The sequence below is a fragment of the Pinus tabuliformis genome, chromosome 9, assembly GCF_031772625.1.
Source record: "Pinus tabuliformis cultivar Carrire ecotype Pingquan chromosome 9, CPIR1, whole genome shotgun sequence".
In the NCBI taxonomy this organism is placed as follows: Eukaryota; Viridiplantae; Streptophyta; class Pinopsida; order Pinales; family Pinaceae; genus Pinus; species Pinus tabuliformis.
In genome coordinates, this window is record NC_142307.1 from 929,774,078 (window position 1) to 929,790,765 (window position 16,688).

Here is a 16,688-nt window from a genome sequence, read left to right on the forward strand (position 1 = left end):
CGCTACACGGGCTATTGCCCAAAGGGCCAGTAGCTGCGGGATTTGTTTGGCTAAATAATTCTTCCAAACCTGGGTTAGGCCCATATAAGCCAACAAATAGTTCTGTTGCTGGGACCGGGATCTACCAAAGGGGTTCCTGATGTTGGAAGACTGGAACCCTACAAAGAAAGAGCTTGAAGAGTGGTTGGATCTGAAGCTCCATGAGTTCACAGTTTAGGAAAACAGAAATCCGCGGATATCAGAGGAAGATTGGTTGGACTGCTATATATACAAAGATATCCACGAGGTCTTCTTCGCGACATTTCTAGTAGAGCTTTACGAGTGGATTGCGAGGCTAGCTGACATCATGGGAAGGTGTATATTAGATCAGCTTATTGTGTGCACTCCAGTACTAGTGTGCAGGCTAGAAGCCACCGAAGATAAAATCGCACGCACAGTAGATCATTGGCTGGATCAGGTAATAGGATGATTTATCACTGAGTTCGCAACCGATACAACTGTGAGTTATAGTGAAGCAGAAAGGCGATTTCTCCAAGGACCGTGGGGTAAGTATATCAAATCATTGAATACCTGGATTAAGATGTTGTTGTGTGAAAAATAGATTATGCGTGTTTATTGATGTCTGGGGTAATGCAGAGTGGAAGAGTTTACCGTGGAACGGGAGGGGTGGAGAATAGTCCTCTGATTTCTATTTCATGGGAAAGCAAGGAGGAGCTCGTGAGGTTCTTACCAAGAAGTGTAGTCTGGTTGATCAAGGAGCGCTTCCCACTGATACCACCTTTGTCCACACCACCACCCACTTCACCTACATCAAATCCATCCACACCGACACCAACCCCACCTCTCCCACCACCGAAAATTGGGATGGAGAGCGCAGTCCAGCTGCCAATATTTAAGGGTGTAGGGAATGAGGAACCAGTGTAGTTCTGGTTTGTGATAAAGTCTGTATGGGACGCTCAAGGCATCACAGATGATAACATCAATAAGGCTACCTTAGTTAGTGCGCTACAGGACTGTGCGTTGACCTGGTACATGAAATAATCAAGTGATCATCCAAATGAATGAATAGCAGTAATCCAGGAGGCGCTAAACAAGGAATTTGGGTGACCAAAGTCAGAAGCACAGTCAGTTATTGGGTTCAAGGAAATTGTAATGTTGCCTGGTGAAACCCCATGGGATTTGGATCAGAGGTTGAAAAGCACCATCCGTGAGGCCAACATGACACTGTCAGATGTGCAACACTACACTTGGTTTGTCGCATCATTAACACCATATCTGAGGTTGGCTTTGTCCCAACAAAATATCTCAACCCAAGCTGAAGCATTGGAGGTAGCAATGCGGCTGCACGAAACCCAATACAGGATCCAAGGTTGGGAGTACAGCAAATCCAAGTGCAAATACAAAACCTATGTCTGGAAATGCGAAGCTTGAAACAAGGGCAGGCGCCTCAGGCTCAAGTATGGGAAGAGGCATAGTGTATCAAATGTAAGGGGTAGGGCAACGATAAGGACCACTGTCCAATCTTCGCGAACTATGTGGCAGGAGGGGGACCATTACCGTTGTGACCAGAGGTACTAGCTGTGCCAAGCATGGCGCCCACACTCTAGTGTGTAATCTGTCAGGCGGGAGGAAAGCATGCCATGGACAATTTTCACCTATTGCCGAACTGAAGACAACCCCCCCCCTCAACAGTAATTTTGTAACTTCTGCAGGACGTTGGGCCACGATGAAAGGAATTGCCGAAGTTATGAGATGTTGATGGATCGCACACCTATTTATAGGATGCAAACAGAGGCACACGGGTAGGATCTCAGTGCTCCGCTTGCACGAGGAGGATACCAGGGATGTGGACGGGGCCGCAGGGGAATGGAACCTGGATGGGGACGAGGACAATTAATTTTCTATAATTGTGGAGGATTTAGGCATTACGTGCATGATTGCATAAACTCTACCAAAGCCTTTTTCCCTTACTGTTACCAATTTGACCATGAAGCAGTCGATTGCCCCACATTGATTGCTAAGATGCAAGAAAAGGGGGTGCTTCTGGCTAACCCTACTCAGAACGTCCAAATGATGAAGGTTGAACCTCGCGTGGAAGATCCCAACGTGAATATGATGCTCAGAAGTGGCACCGCTATGGGAGAAGAGAAGGGGAAGCAGCTAGAGGTGGATACATGGGTCTGTAAGCCCCCCCAGAAACAACCAGAATTTGACTTGGAGCGTGCAAAGGAAACCTTTATGGAAGCCAAGAAGAACTTTGTGGAAGCTTCTACTTCAAATAGTAAGCATCAATTCGGATCAGAGAAGGATAATTCTATGCTAACCACCTTCTTGGAAACCTGCATGAACTTACTCAGGGATGCTAAAGCGGTAAAAGGTCTGCAAGAATTGATAACTTGATGTGCGGGAGCGGATGAACCGCAAATGGTTCAAAAGTTAGGAAAACATGCTTTGCGCACGGGGTAGGAAATGCAACTGACTGTTCAGATCGGAGACTATGAGATGGACCAGGTCATTTTAGATTTGGGGTCCGACACGAATGTCCTACCAAAACAGACTTGGGAGTGCATGGGCAGGCCCACACTACAATGGTCTCCGATTCAGTTACGGATGGCTAACCAACAAAAGATTCTGCCCATGGGAAGACTGAACGGGGTTACAGTAGACATTGATGGTGCTAGCACGCAAATCGATTTTGAGGTCATAGAAATTGTGGATGATAGTAACCCCTATCCTGCATTGCTAGGGATAGATTAGGCAATGAATATGAATGGAGTCATCAACCTCAAGAAATGAAAAATGATATTTGAAAAGAAATCTCTCCGTCTGGTGGTTCCGTTGGATCTAGCTGAAGGGGCGCACTATACTGAGCTAGTTCGCGACAAAGACAGTGATGGTGAATTAGATTGTGTCTACCAAATTACAGCGCAAGATCAGGACAGGGTAAATCCAATAGAAGACGGTATACTTTCATGGGACCGTGATAGTTCTTGCACGTCGAACTCAGATGAAGAAATTGAATGATGGTAGAACTGGCTACATAAAGTAACTACCCTAAATTGTAATAGGATGGTGACAATAGGGGAAAAGGAGCATCCGAAAGTATCCGTGAAAGCATCACGTGCAACAGTGGCTTCAGGAAAGGGTGCGGCTCTGAAGATGCAAAGGAAAGGGCACGGATGTCAGAGGCAAGTGTGCGCACGGATGGGAGAGCGAAACGAGTTAAGAATTCCTCGCCAGCATAGGCTGCAGAGGTATGAGATGCAAACACCCAACCAACTTAGAAGTAGTAACCCAAAGCCACCCCAACAAATCGGTTCACTAGTAGCCGACGCCAAGGGTAGCAAGAAATCACGGAAATTGTGGATACCATGGGTTCATTGGGCCTGTAATAGATGGCAGAAGGGAGCTCAGAAAAGAGAGGGTAGCCGCAGGCCCCGTAACATCAATAAACTTGGGGTATGACCAAGGAAGCAAAGTGCGCTAAGACGAGATGAATCCAGCAGTGTAGCATAGGAAACAGCTATGATCTTGCTATCATGGTTGCACCTGCACTTATGGACAAACACACCTACTGATAGATTGGCTACCCAAACGCTCGAGAGGTGCTCGCAGCCCGGGATAGCAGGGAAGTTCCGAACTCGCACCAAAAGTGCGAGCACCTGACTAGCAGTAGAAACTACAGTCTCAGCACCTCGAGTAGTTGAAAGAAGGTGTGAGACTATAAACTAGTCTACGGAAAACCGACGTGGCAAAAGGATTCTTTACCAAGTCACGCAGTCCACAAGATCGCAGTTGTGCCCCACAGATGGCGCTACTGTGGGGAAAAGCGAAAATATGACCGTTAGCAACATTGGTCCTGACAGGAAGGTCAGGTTACGTTAGAGAGGAGAGGGTGGTGAGACATTAAGATGAAAGTTCCGGATGAGATACAGCAAGTGGAAACCGAGGTGTGCGAGTTACAGCAGGCCTATGACACCACTCGCGGGGCTGCACAGACGATCGCTATCATGCAACGGTTGGCCAAAATGAATGAGGGCCAGGTGCTCAAGGCCCAAGTTGACGTGGTGCGGCAACAGGAAGGAGTACTCAAAGAACGTATCCAGCCCTAGCTCGATGAAGCATTTAGCATATCTACAACTATTGAAGGTAAGGTAGCACATATGCAGGCAGTGTGTGAGACCAAGCAAGCAACTGCAAGTGATAGGGATGCATGAGTGGCTCATTTGGAAAAGGTATAGAGGCTCACAGCCAACTTTGTTGTAGGGACAGGCGATATGCAGAAGTTGTTGACCGACCTCCATGTGAAGATTCTCGCACCAGTTGAGTGACTCGGGATGAGTCACAATGATTTTGTTGGGGGAATGTTGGGTAGCAGAAGCACTGCGCAATGGTCATGGGGCACAAAGCCCAAAATTTTGGGTAAAGATGGGGTAAAGACTCCACGGGATGTGCAGAGCATGATATATAATAAGTTGAGTCAATGGGTAGTCCACCCAAAAATAATGTAAAGAAATATAAGTTAATTCGGCCTGCCCATGGATCATGGTCCATGGAAAGGTATAAATAGAGTAGGGCTCTATGGGTAGAGGCAACTAGTTTTTTTGTATGATCTTGGATTAGAAATGTAATGGGTTTTTGAGAAGGAAAGTCTTGAAGCATCTGTAAGTCCAAGTCAAGGGCTTGGGTAGTGGATAGAGGCTCTACAGCTGTGTGTGTAGAGACCTGGAAGAGTCCGCAGCTATGTGCGTGGACCCCTGCAGCTGAGTCCGCTAGATGGATCTAGATGTATTGGTGAAGAAGTTGAATAAATATAAGTCGTTTTGAAATTATTTGTTAAATCTAAATTATCATGGATCTGGCTTTTGTATGTTTACTATAACTATTTGATCTATGCGCATATGCTTATAAATACATGAATCTGTGTCTATTCTAAGTGCATGAACTGGTTAACTCTGATAAGTGTTTTCTTAAAGACCACAATAAGTAGATTGAATACATACACACTACAATAATAAGTAGTAAGGATTGTTCTAGGTTCAGATCTGCATGAAACAGAGCAGCGCGAAGCTGTGGAACAGTGTGTGAAACCTCTACACCACAACTAGACATCCCAAGGGTGCGGAAACATGGTTCTAGCACCCTCCCCTACTACCTCGGGTTAGACCTCATTCCACACTCCACGGGCTGTTGCGAAAGGACCGGTAGCTGTGGGATTTGTTTGGCTAAATAATTCTTCCAAACCTAGGTCAGGCCCATATAAGCCAACACCTTCTCTAAGCCTAAGCCTAGCCAAAAGCTTCACTCCCAAAAACCTGTTCTATGATTTATGAGTTTCTATTTATAATAAAGGGTGGGGTGACGCTTGACATTCTCCTTTGTGACTCTTTGAATATCCTCATGACTCTTCAACTTACTTTACAAAAAACTCATTAGAATACATAGCGACTATTCACATCCCACTTATGATGCTTGGAATTTCAATTACAACATATTTACAAATAACATACATTTTCCATGTGTACTTATGTGAGACAAAATAGGCTAGAGATAACCTAACAAGACAAAACACTATGACTCAAAAGTTTGGGGAAAGACCAGCTCAACAACCTCCACTTGATGCTTCATGGTGACGTACAGATACCAATCTTGGTATTGTGCTATGGTGTCCCCAAGATGCTTGATGGTGTCTTTTTGTTAGTAGAATCTTGCCTCCATAGCTTCTAGGTATATGGTCTTGGAACCTTTGTCCAACTCATCCTGAAGCATGTGCAGCATGGTCTTGACCATAATAGCCTCAAGACCACCAATGTACTTTTACATGTTTTCTGCACTCAACTCCAGGTCATCGCTGGTGGCCTCTCGCCTTAGTTGATCCATGTACCTGTCGACCTCTAGCTAGACTTGGTTCTTACGCTTATCTTCGATGAGGGAACCGATTGACGGGATCTTGTGCATTCTAACCATGACTTCCAAACTCTTATAAAACCGTGCATATGAAGCCTGTATGTTATTGACAAATGGAGTGAGCTTCCCATAGTTATGAATCAACGTCTAGATCCTTTTTTTGTCTAGCTCTGCCTGCGCCTTCATCATCTTTTGCAAGTAAAGCAGGGCTCTCTTATACCTCATTGTCCATTCTTGCACGTGGGCGATAGCAACATGTATGTTCTGGAGTGTTTGAACAAACTTTCTGCTCCACTGATGAAATCCATATAGATGGAAAACCACTTTATGCATGCTGACAAATCCTTCATAAAGTTTCTGCATGGTACCCTAAAGAGTTGATACTTCAACAAGTATCGTTTTCCTCGTCTCTTCCATTGCAAAACCTACATATTGTTTTGCCTTCTTCCTAGCTTCTTGTAAGTTCTTTTCCATCTATTCATTCTTTTCTAACAAGAATTTGACATGTACTATCTTGGCTCCTACATAATCCATTGTGGCATCGGCCATGGAAACTAGATGCTCTCTGACATCTATCGCTATCACCCCTTCCTTCATAAATGTAGGTGACGTGTGATTATCCGGGAAATGCGTTCTCTATGCCTATACAATCTTCTGTTGCAATTCATCAAATGATAGATTTTACACATCCATCAATAGATAATAATTAAGGAGAACAGCCTAACCTTTCTCACTCAAGATCGATTCTTGTACTGGAGGTGGTGAAGAATGAGGAGTGACCTCAGGTGCTCTCAGCATGAGGTTGGTGTCTTGGTCTTGTGGCTTCTATCCGAACTCCATGTTTTTTACTTTAGGCATTTGCTCAATTTGTTGACCAAGCTCCCGATCCTACATCTACTGACCCTCTTCTTCAATTGCTAGTTGTTCTAACTCCTCAACTTGTATGGACGTAATTTTCTCTGTCATCACGCCTTTCCCCTCTTCTTCTTCATGTTCCTGCTTCTCTTTTCTCTCTCTCCTTCTTAGCTCTTGTTCTTCCTTCAAATTCTTCTCTGTTTCTTGCAACTTACTTTTTGCCTCCTCTAACCTTTGCTTTTCTCTCTTCCTTCGCTCTTCCCTCTTTAGTCATTGTTGCCTCTTTGTCTCCACTGCCAAAGCTTATTTCTCAATGAGAGGATCTTCTCTGAACTTGTAGCTTTTCTCAACCTATGGGTGCTCAATAATCTTCCTCTTACCCTTTTCATGCATTAGTTTGCTGGTAATTATTTCTTTTATTGTTGCTTCCTGTGGTGCTGCTACCTGTAGAGAAGCTTTCCATGCCATGGCTAAACTAACTGGTTCATTATGCTTGGATTAGTTGTAACAATACCTCCAAGGGTCCTCCCCTTCCAAATGACATGTCCCATGGATCCATGGATAATAAACCTTTTCATAGTGGTTCTTGCAAATACCGTGGGGGTCATACAGATTGAAGTCTTCGGTGTCAAACTCAAACTTCACTATCTATTTAGCTTCAGCATCCACATCTTTCAAGCTCTTAATCTCATACAATCTAATTTGCAAGAGAAGGACGGGCCATGGTGCCTTCTTATTCCTTTTCAACCATGTTGATAACCCTGTGGAGAGGTGATATGTGACCGCTTGCATGGCCAACTTGTCTATGGCATACCTTGGTAGAACATGTAGATGCTTCTCTCTGCCAAACATCCTCATGAAAGTGCCACTGGGTGAGGCATACCAATCTGAAATGTTAAGTATTGCCTACATCACTTCTTGGGACATGCAAGCTGGATCCTACTCAAATATAAAATTTTACATTGGGATGATGAAACATGAAGCTAGCCTCGCCATAACTCCTTGGTATCTACATTCAGAAAGTAACTTGCAATAAATGTTGACGACATTCTCTTTTGGTGTCCATGTCCAACCCATGCCAAGAAACTAATGCCGGGCACAAATTGCATCAAGTAAATATGCAGACATGTATAATATCGCTTGCTCATCCTTGGGCAGATTCCAGACGTTAGTCACATGGATTTTCAACTGAAGAGCTAGTAGATATGACCAGTTGAATGGCCTTCCATCATTTACCAACTAGTCCAACACAACAACCCAATTTTCTGAAAAGGTCTTTGTGCTCTATTAACTGTATAATCGACATGCAAAGATGATCAAGAACTGGTTGGCCTTCCTAAGTGACTTTGTGTTATAAACATGACTGGGTGTCGTTCTGATTTTTTATGGCTCTTTCACCCAACTATTTATAATATCTCCAGTGTTCACAAAGATATGGGTGGCATAGAAAAGTGAATCCATGCGGTTCACCGGCTAAGGTAAATGATACATCTACTGATAGTTCTTTGCCCTAAAGTTGGTAAGCTATATCCCACTGGCACTACTCAATGTCATAGTCTCGGGATCTGTGTGTGAGACAATCCAGTGGATGATGTCCACACATGGGAAGGCAGCGTACCTTCGTGCAACCTTATTTAAGTCTGACTAGTGGACATTGATATAAACTTGGCAATCCTCTATATCTTCCTTGAAGTCCCATGCAAATATATCCTTGATGTACTATCATGTTAACTTCATGCCATTCTCAATGAAAAACTGAGTGTCTGCATAAATTGGAAAATTCACTGACACCTACTTAAATTCTTCTCCAGTGCTACTCTCAATAGTATCCTTTAATTCAGCTCTCTTAGAATCCATGTTACCTGTAACTGTTGGAGAGTTTCTCAACAACTTCTATACCTGGAGACAGAGAGGAAACTCATGGCATGTGAATGTTAGCTTGAAACCAAAATCACTTCAAGAACAGACCAAACAACAAATTGGGAAATTGCTAGGAAGAATTGCACAATCCTGGCTCTCAGAGGTGACTGATGGCTCGCTAGAACCATGCATTGCACAGTCCCAGTTGCTAGTGGGAGGGCTTGCTAACTGGAATTGTGCAATGTGCGGTTCAGTCAAGCTTAGGCTAGGTGAGACTATGCATTATGTAATCCCAGTTTCCAAGGCTTAAGACTGGCTCCTGGTTTTGCGTAATGCATACTTGGAGCTAGGCCTTGGCAGCCTCTGTGCAATTTCTAGAGCCAAGGCAAAGCCTTGAGATCAAGAAATGTGTAGTGCATGTTGGGGAGGAGCAAGATCCGAGCCAAGGAAGCCCAAATCTGCCTAATGGGAGCATGAAAATGAGTAGGTCTAAAGGAGGGAATGATGGTGGGTGAAAATATGAGTGAGTGATGATGCATGCAAATAAAAGAGTGTAGTAACCAATCAAACTGAAGAACGATGAAGCATGTGAAGGGATTCATTGTAATGATGACTGTTAGTGAAAAAGCTGGGAAATGTGTGCAACACTTGGGGAAGGGAATGAAAAATTTTAAAAAACACTTCTACAAGATAAAACAAATCAAAATGGCAGTGGTCATTCAATAAAATTAGTAAAACAACACTCTCACAAACCAAACAAACAAAAGCGACAGAAAAAGCAACAAAAGACTAAAAAAGAAAGACTTACCCGGAAAATTTGCGATGATGGTGTCTGATGAGCCTTGGTATTGCAACAAGAATGCTACAACACCCAAGGCTACCGAATTTAATTATCAACCTAGGGTTCGTACAAACTTAAGAGGCATCTTCACTATATGTGTAGCATACAATGTATCATTCCTTTGCTTTCATGATGTAATGGAGTGCATGTATTGAAATCAAATCCTAAAATAATTGCAGAAAATGAAATGTTTGAAGTGGAACCTTAACCTATTGAGAGAAAGAAAGTACAAGGAAAGAGACTGAAATCAAATGCTAAAACACAACATTTTCTAACTAGCTACTAAGAGGCTTTACTTCAAAATAATGCTAAGCTAACATGTATGCAATCCTATTTTCCTAAGCATGCAGATTCAAACCATCAAACCTTCTACTGTTGTGCATGTAAATGAATAAAATAAATTTGTTTTTCTTTTTGTCTTTTTTTCATGTGAGAGTGTGAAATCTAGTCTCTTTTGGTGATGTGGAAGGTGGCTTGGAGATTATGGTGGATGGCTGGAAGGCTTAGAAGACCCTTAGGTGACCTTGTGTGTCTTCCTCGAGGTTTTCCCTCAATTCGGCCTCAAAACAGGCCACTACAGGAAAACCTACAGGATGTACTAAAAACCTACAAGATCCCTTGAAAACTTACATGATAGAGCCAAGAGCAAAAGGATGGATGTTGAAGGTGATGAAAATATTAGGGAAGGTGGTTGGGTGGATGGAATGAGGCAAGGGAGTGCCTAGGACCACTTCAGAACTCAAAAGCAAAGTTGTGAGATTGATGGATTTGCTCAAAAAGCTTGGAGAAGTTTCTTTGTGAAATGATGAAATTGGTGAGGGTTTAATGACAAAGAAAATAAAATCAGAGTTAGTTGGAACAAATTTTTTTTATTAACTAGGATGTCTTAGGTCCCTATTCCAAATGGAATCAATCAAAAAGAGCTCTATTAACCCATGCAAAAAAAAAAAAAAACATTACTAGTCGAAAATCTAGAAATTCGAGAACTAGTGAGCTAGTAAATCTAAAAAATGCCTAACCAAATCAAGTGCAAATACAATGGGGTGATTTTTGTTATGAAATAGAATTTTTTTGTGATCTAATTCAAGTGGAACCACCTCTATTGAAGCTTGTTAGCATGCTCTAAAAAATAGCAGAATTTTACTGTTCTTTGCTAAAAAGGAGGTCCAACAATCTAGATTTGGGAATAAGAAGACTAATCCAAGCAGCTCAATGATTACTATGAACTTCCAAAGATTTTCCAAGGATGAAATAATGCTTGTGGTCCTGAAAAATAACTTTCATTAACGATTTAACTCAATCCTACAACAAGAAATCATTAATACTAAATGCAAAAGTAGAAATAAACAAAAACTAGAGATGCATGTCAATAAGCAGTGAAAAGAAGGAAAGAAAATGATACAAAAGGGCTCTGAGGCTCTTGGGATGGGAAATCCCAAGGAAACTCAGAGACATATTGATGAGCCTCGAATTGGGTAACTTATTGGGCTCATTTTGCCTAATTTTCCTTGTTCAATCCTCCATTTTTCATAGATTATGCATGTTTTTCTAGTATGTTTATGTTATTTGAACGAATAAGGTGGTCACTCTACCTAGGAGGCTAATACGTGGTCATTTTAGGTGTTTTGGACAAATTTTGGAGCAAAACCAAGCAATTATGGCCCAGGTGACATCCAAGCTTGAGGTGAAGATTCGTAGGGAGGTTGTCTGTGGCATTAAATGGCCCTTCCTCGAAATCTCCACCCTCAACTCCGAGCTCAACAGGCCACCAAAACGAGTTATAAAGGTAGCCAAGAAGCTTTGGGAAGAGTGACTGTCTACTAGCAGTTGGAACAGCCAAGTCCCTTGAATATAGGAGGGCTCTTAGCCCCCTCGTATTGTATAAATAAGAAGGCCTCAGCCTTCATAGTTTAATTTTGGAACTATCGGTATTTGCACTATAGTTCTGTCCTTTTTTTCAGCTCGTTTTTCTTAGCTACTACTGTACAAACTTTCTTGTGATGATTATTTTTTAGTAATGAGAAGCAGTCTTACTTGGCATAAGATCTTAATTCCTTATAGGAGCTTGCAGCTCTTGGGGTTGGGCCCAACCCGAGTGCTAAGACCTCCTTTATGTATTGTTATTTGTTCTTCGTGCATTTGCAAAATTATTTATGTAAAGTAGATTAAATATTGCTGATTAACTAGGTCATTGTTAATGGTTAGAAAGACTTTTGATGCTCAGATTTACTTGATAGGTTGTTCACAGGGAAAAGCTTCAGAAAAGGGCCATCAACCATCTCTGGTTTCACCTCTCCCTCAGTGGGATCAGGAGCTGTGATCAGGATAACCTTGCTGCCCACACAAACACTGATTTTGCTTTGCCATGCAATCACTAGTGTTTGATTTTCATGTATACAAGTTGTTTACAAGTTCAGACTTTTGCTTGCTTAGTTGCATGAGTTAGTATATATGGTTTCATTGAACTTCAACTTCTGTTCATTCTTTTTACTCACAGCTAGATCAGATTAGGTCAACATAACTAGGTTTTTGATTTTACAAGTCTTCATCGGTTCAATTGGAAAAACGACTTGCAGAGCACCTGTACCACTCCTCCACCTACCCATACTCCATCAAACCCATCTGCTCCATCCCTCAGCTCAACTTCTAGCCCTACATTTGCCATTTGCTCACATAACCCTAGTTTTTGTGCATCATTGCTTCAGTCCTCCTTGAACAAATCCAGCCATCTACCTCTATCCTAAACTCCATCCACCAAGTCCTGGACCACCTCCAACCCTTTTCCTACCTCCATACCCACTCCTTCATATTTCTCCATCCATCCATCCTCCAAAATCCGCTTTCTGAACATCCTGTAGAAAGTTACAGAACATCCTGTAGAAAATCACAAACATCCTGTAGAACCGCTGCAGACTTCCTGTAGAAGCTCACGAATGAGGTTTCTTGATTGCCAAACTTTGTGAAACTCTCTGGAAGGATGTTAGGGACCCCTTAGGCCATCTCTGAACCTTCCTGACCTCATCCAAGCATTTCCCCTCGCCAATCCACCTCTGCACAGTCAAAACAATCGAATTGCATGCATGATAATTCTGACAACTTATTCAAAAATACAAAAAGATGTTTTTTTCAAATGTTACTGTAGAAGTAGCTTAGATACATGTATTTACCTTCCTAGAAGTCAATGGCATCTCTTTCAGTAGCTTGCACCCTCTTTCTCGCATCGGTAGGGATAGCTGGTAAAATTAGGGTTTGCTATGGTTACGTTTCCTTTTAGCTTTCCAGTTTCTTTCTGCAAGTAGATCAACCTTCTTTGAGTTAGCTTTCTTCCATCAGTTAAAAAGCTTCTTCTCAAAGCTCATAGAAGTTGGCTTAAGCCCCTAGTGGACTTGTGCCAGCTGACCAAGTGACAGCTACGGCAAGAGCTAGTGCTTGTGCATACAACATCGTCGCTTCCAAGTTTGTTACGAACTACCGGGTTGATAAAAGTAAAGAAGGGAGTCCCAGGAGTTGCAACATTATTGCTGCAATACTGGAGCTCGCCACTCTTTTTGGCTCCATTTCCGGGGAAGCGTCAGAGTATTTGTGATTACTGCTTTTTTTCTATTTTCCTACTCTAATCTTCTGCTAAGTAGTTTATTTCAGTTCCATTCTGCAATTTCATTTCTGCAAAAGTAAAATAGACATTTCCTGCTTTCATAGATTATCCTTTCAATTCCGCAATTTCAATTCTGCAAGCGTAAAATAGAATTTCAATTTTGCAAGCGTAGTCTAGCATTTCATTCTGGCAATTTGATTTCAGCAAAGTAGATTAGTCCTTTCCTACTTTCATTTCAATTCCACATTTCCATTTCTGCAAGATAGATTTTAGTTAGTTGCAATTCCATTTGTTTCAGTTTTGCAGGTACAAGCAGAGAAAAAAGAAAAAGCAACCAAAAATCCTTTCATGCCTCGTAGGAATAGAGATAATACTGGAAAATTCCTACCCAACACCCCCACCACTTCACTAAGTCACCCTTCTCTCTTCTTTGGTGGCAGTGATCCAGAAGAACCTATAGGTGAACCTCCTGAGATATACGAAGATCCTATAACAGAAGAAGAGAAAGAAAACATTCCTTTTGAGACCATTGCTGACAACAGAAATGGTAGAGACGATGATGAGAGAATAGAAGGTACCTTCCCCATCCGAGAGACCAACAGGGACATGAAAATGAAGAACATTAGTCCCTCAACCTTACCTCATTTCCCTGGATTGACCACTGAAGACCCTGATAGCTTCCTGTTTGAGTTTGCTGTCCTTTGTCGAACCTATGACTATACAGAAGATGAGAAAAAGTTGAAACTCTTTCCCTCTACCCTCAAGGATGCAGCATTACACTGGTTCATGGGGTTACCTGGAAACAGTATCACTACGTGGGCTCAGATGCAGCAAGCCTTTAACAATAAATACTTGGATTATTGTAGGTCAAAGGAAACCAAGGGAGAAATCTTTCGGATGACCATGGGAAATGATGAGTCTTTAGAGGACTATGAGGAAAGGTTCCAACTTAGCTATAAACAGGCTAGGTGCACACTTGACCCTGAATCTCTAAAGCCGATTCTGCTCCGAGGTGTCCCTGAAGACCTTCTAGATACCCTTCACATGCTAGCTGGAGGAGACATTTACCAACTACCTTATGAGGACATAAAGACTGTGTTTAGAAACCACTCTAGGGCAGCCCAGAAAATAGGTAGGGGGAATCCACTTTCAGCTGAAACTACCTTCTCCAAGCATGAGTTTGCTAATCAGATGGAAGACCTCAAAATTGAGATGAGACAGACCATTGCCATGCAACTTGATACTTTCCGAATCCAACAAAAGAAAGAGGAAGATGAGAGGGCTCTGGCCATTTTCTATCCCAGATGTACGAGGAAGCACCCTAAGAATGAGTGTCCATTGCACTCAGTAGAGGTATGTTTCGCTTGTGGGGAGAACCACCCTACAAACCAATGCCCAACCTTGCCCGGATTCAAAGCCATGTACCAAGGGACTGAGGCACCCACTGAAACTCTCTACTTCCTCAACCAAAGGAGGCCGCATGGACCTAGACCTTACCAGCAAGGGATGCAAGGGACATCCCAAGATTATTATAGCCCCAGCCAATCTGCTCACATGCCTTCTTGGGGTCCCCCTACTCATCCTTCCTGGTCTGCACCTCCTTCGTGGTCTTATCCACCTCAATACCATACTCACCCCACTGCTCATTCGTTTCACTCACATGTCCAGCCACAGCCTCAGTGGAATGCACCTCAACCGGGGTGGAGGCCCCAATACAACTCTCCTCTCGCCATTCTGCCTCCACCACCAGCTCAACCACAACCATTACCTCCTGCTCCTCCAAGACAACCCCAGATGCCTACTCAACTGAACCTGAACCCTAACAACTGACAGGCCCAGCGGGTATACACTGGGGAGACAACATGTCCTACCTATGCTGTGGAGATCCAAGAGATCAACTTGCGATCCGGAAAGACCCTTCCAGATCGCCAACCTCCTCCCCCACAGGACGAGGAAGAGAAACAGGAAAGTGAACCCAAATCCATTCCACCCTTTCCTGAGTGACTAACTGTAACCACGTAACCAAACCCAGAGGAGACTGAACTTCTGGGAGAACTGAAATAATTGTGTGTGAAAATACCCCTTCTTCCGGCCATCAAAGATGTACTGATATACAAAAAATTGATTAAGGAGAAGTTTTTTAGGCAACCAGGCAGGAGAAAGAGAGATGCCTCGACTATCAATGTCATCAGACAACTGTCCGATCTAATGTTGGGGCAAGTAATCTGTCCAAAGTATTTGGACCCTGGGAGTCTTGTAGTTGATGTCCACATTAATGGCACCATGATTCCCCATACCTTGATTGATCTAGGGGCTGCCATTAATGTGATGACCAGGGACAGCATGCTTAAACTCAACCTTCAGAATTCCTTAAGGAAGACCTCGACAGTCTTGCAGTTGGTAGATCGCTCCAGCGTGACTCCCGAAGCGATTGTGGAGGATGTCTTGGTCTCTGTTGAATCTTGGGAATACCTTGCGGACTTCTTGGTCCTTCAGCCAAAGGCTAAGCTCACTGGATACCCCCTCATTTTGGGAAGGCCTTGGTTAGCCACTGCGGATGCTTACATTAGTTGCCGAGCTGGAATCATGACCATCAATAATGGGCCTATGTCCAACCAGCTAGTCCTATATCCTCCTGCCCAACCTCTGCTAGAACATGACTTACCACTCTGGTTGGAAGAAGGAGATGAGGATGAGGTCTACTTTGCACCATTGTGCACAGTAGAAACCACTAGGGGAGGTCCTCAAACCAAGGATGATTTGATTGAGACTTTGATTCAGAATCCACCTCCCAGTGCACTGTCGTTAGACGAATTGGTGGAGGATACCCCAGCCAGCACCTCAGCGGACCTCTGTGTGACTGATCCAATCTCTCTTAGAGTTAAGAATGTGGAGTTTGGTCCCAAAAGAACTTTAAAGTCAGCTCCTCCCTATCTCCTTCCCAGGAGAAGGAGTTGTGTAGCTTACTGAACAATCATTTAGATGCTTTCACCTGGAGCTATAAGGAGATGAAAGGAGTCCATCCTTCGGTCTGTACCCATCACGTATACATTAAAGAAGATTGTAAACCGGTCAGGCAGCCTCAGAGGAGAATCAATCCAGCCCTTAAGGACATTGTCAAAGAAGAATTGCAAAAAATATTGGATGCAGGATTCATCTATCCTATCTTCGATAGTGAGTGGGTCTCGCCTCTAGTGCTGGTGCCCAAAAAGAATGGGAAGTGGAGAATCTGTGTGGATTACTAAGAACTTAACAAAGCCACTAAGAAAGACCATTTCTCTTTGCCTTTCATACATCAGGTGTTGGATGGACTGGCAGGGAAGAAGTTCTTCTCTTTCCTAGATGGGTTCAGCGGGTATAACCAGATCCAAATCAGCCCGGAAGACCAAGATAAAACCATCTTCACCTGTCCTTGGGGTACCTTTGCCTATCGAGTCCTTTCCATTGGGCTATGCAACGCTCCTGCCACTTTCCAGAGAGCAGTATTGAGCATCTTTTCTGAGTTGGTCCATGATTCGGTAGAAATATATATGGATGACTTTACTCCTTATGGGTCCAACTTCCAGGAAGCATTGACCAATCTGGGAAAAGTTCTAACTAAGTGCATTGAGACGAACCTGTCCCTCAGTC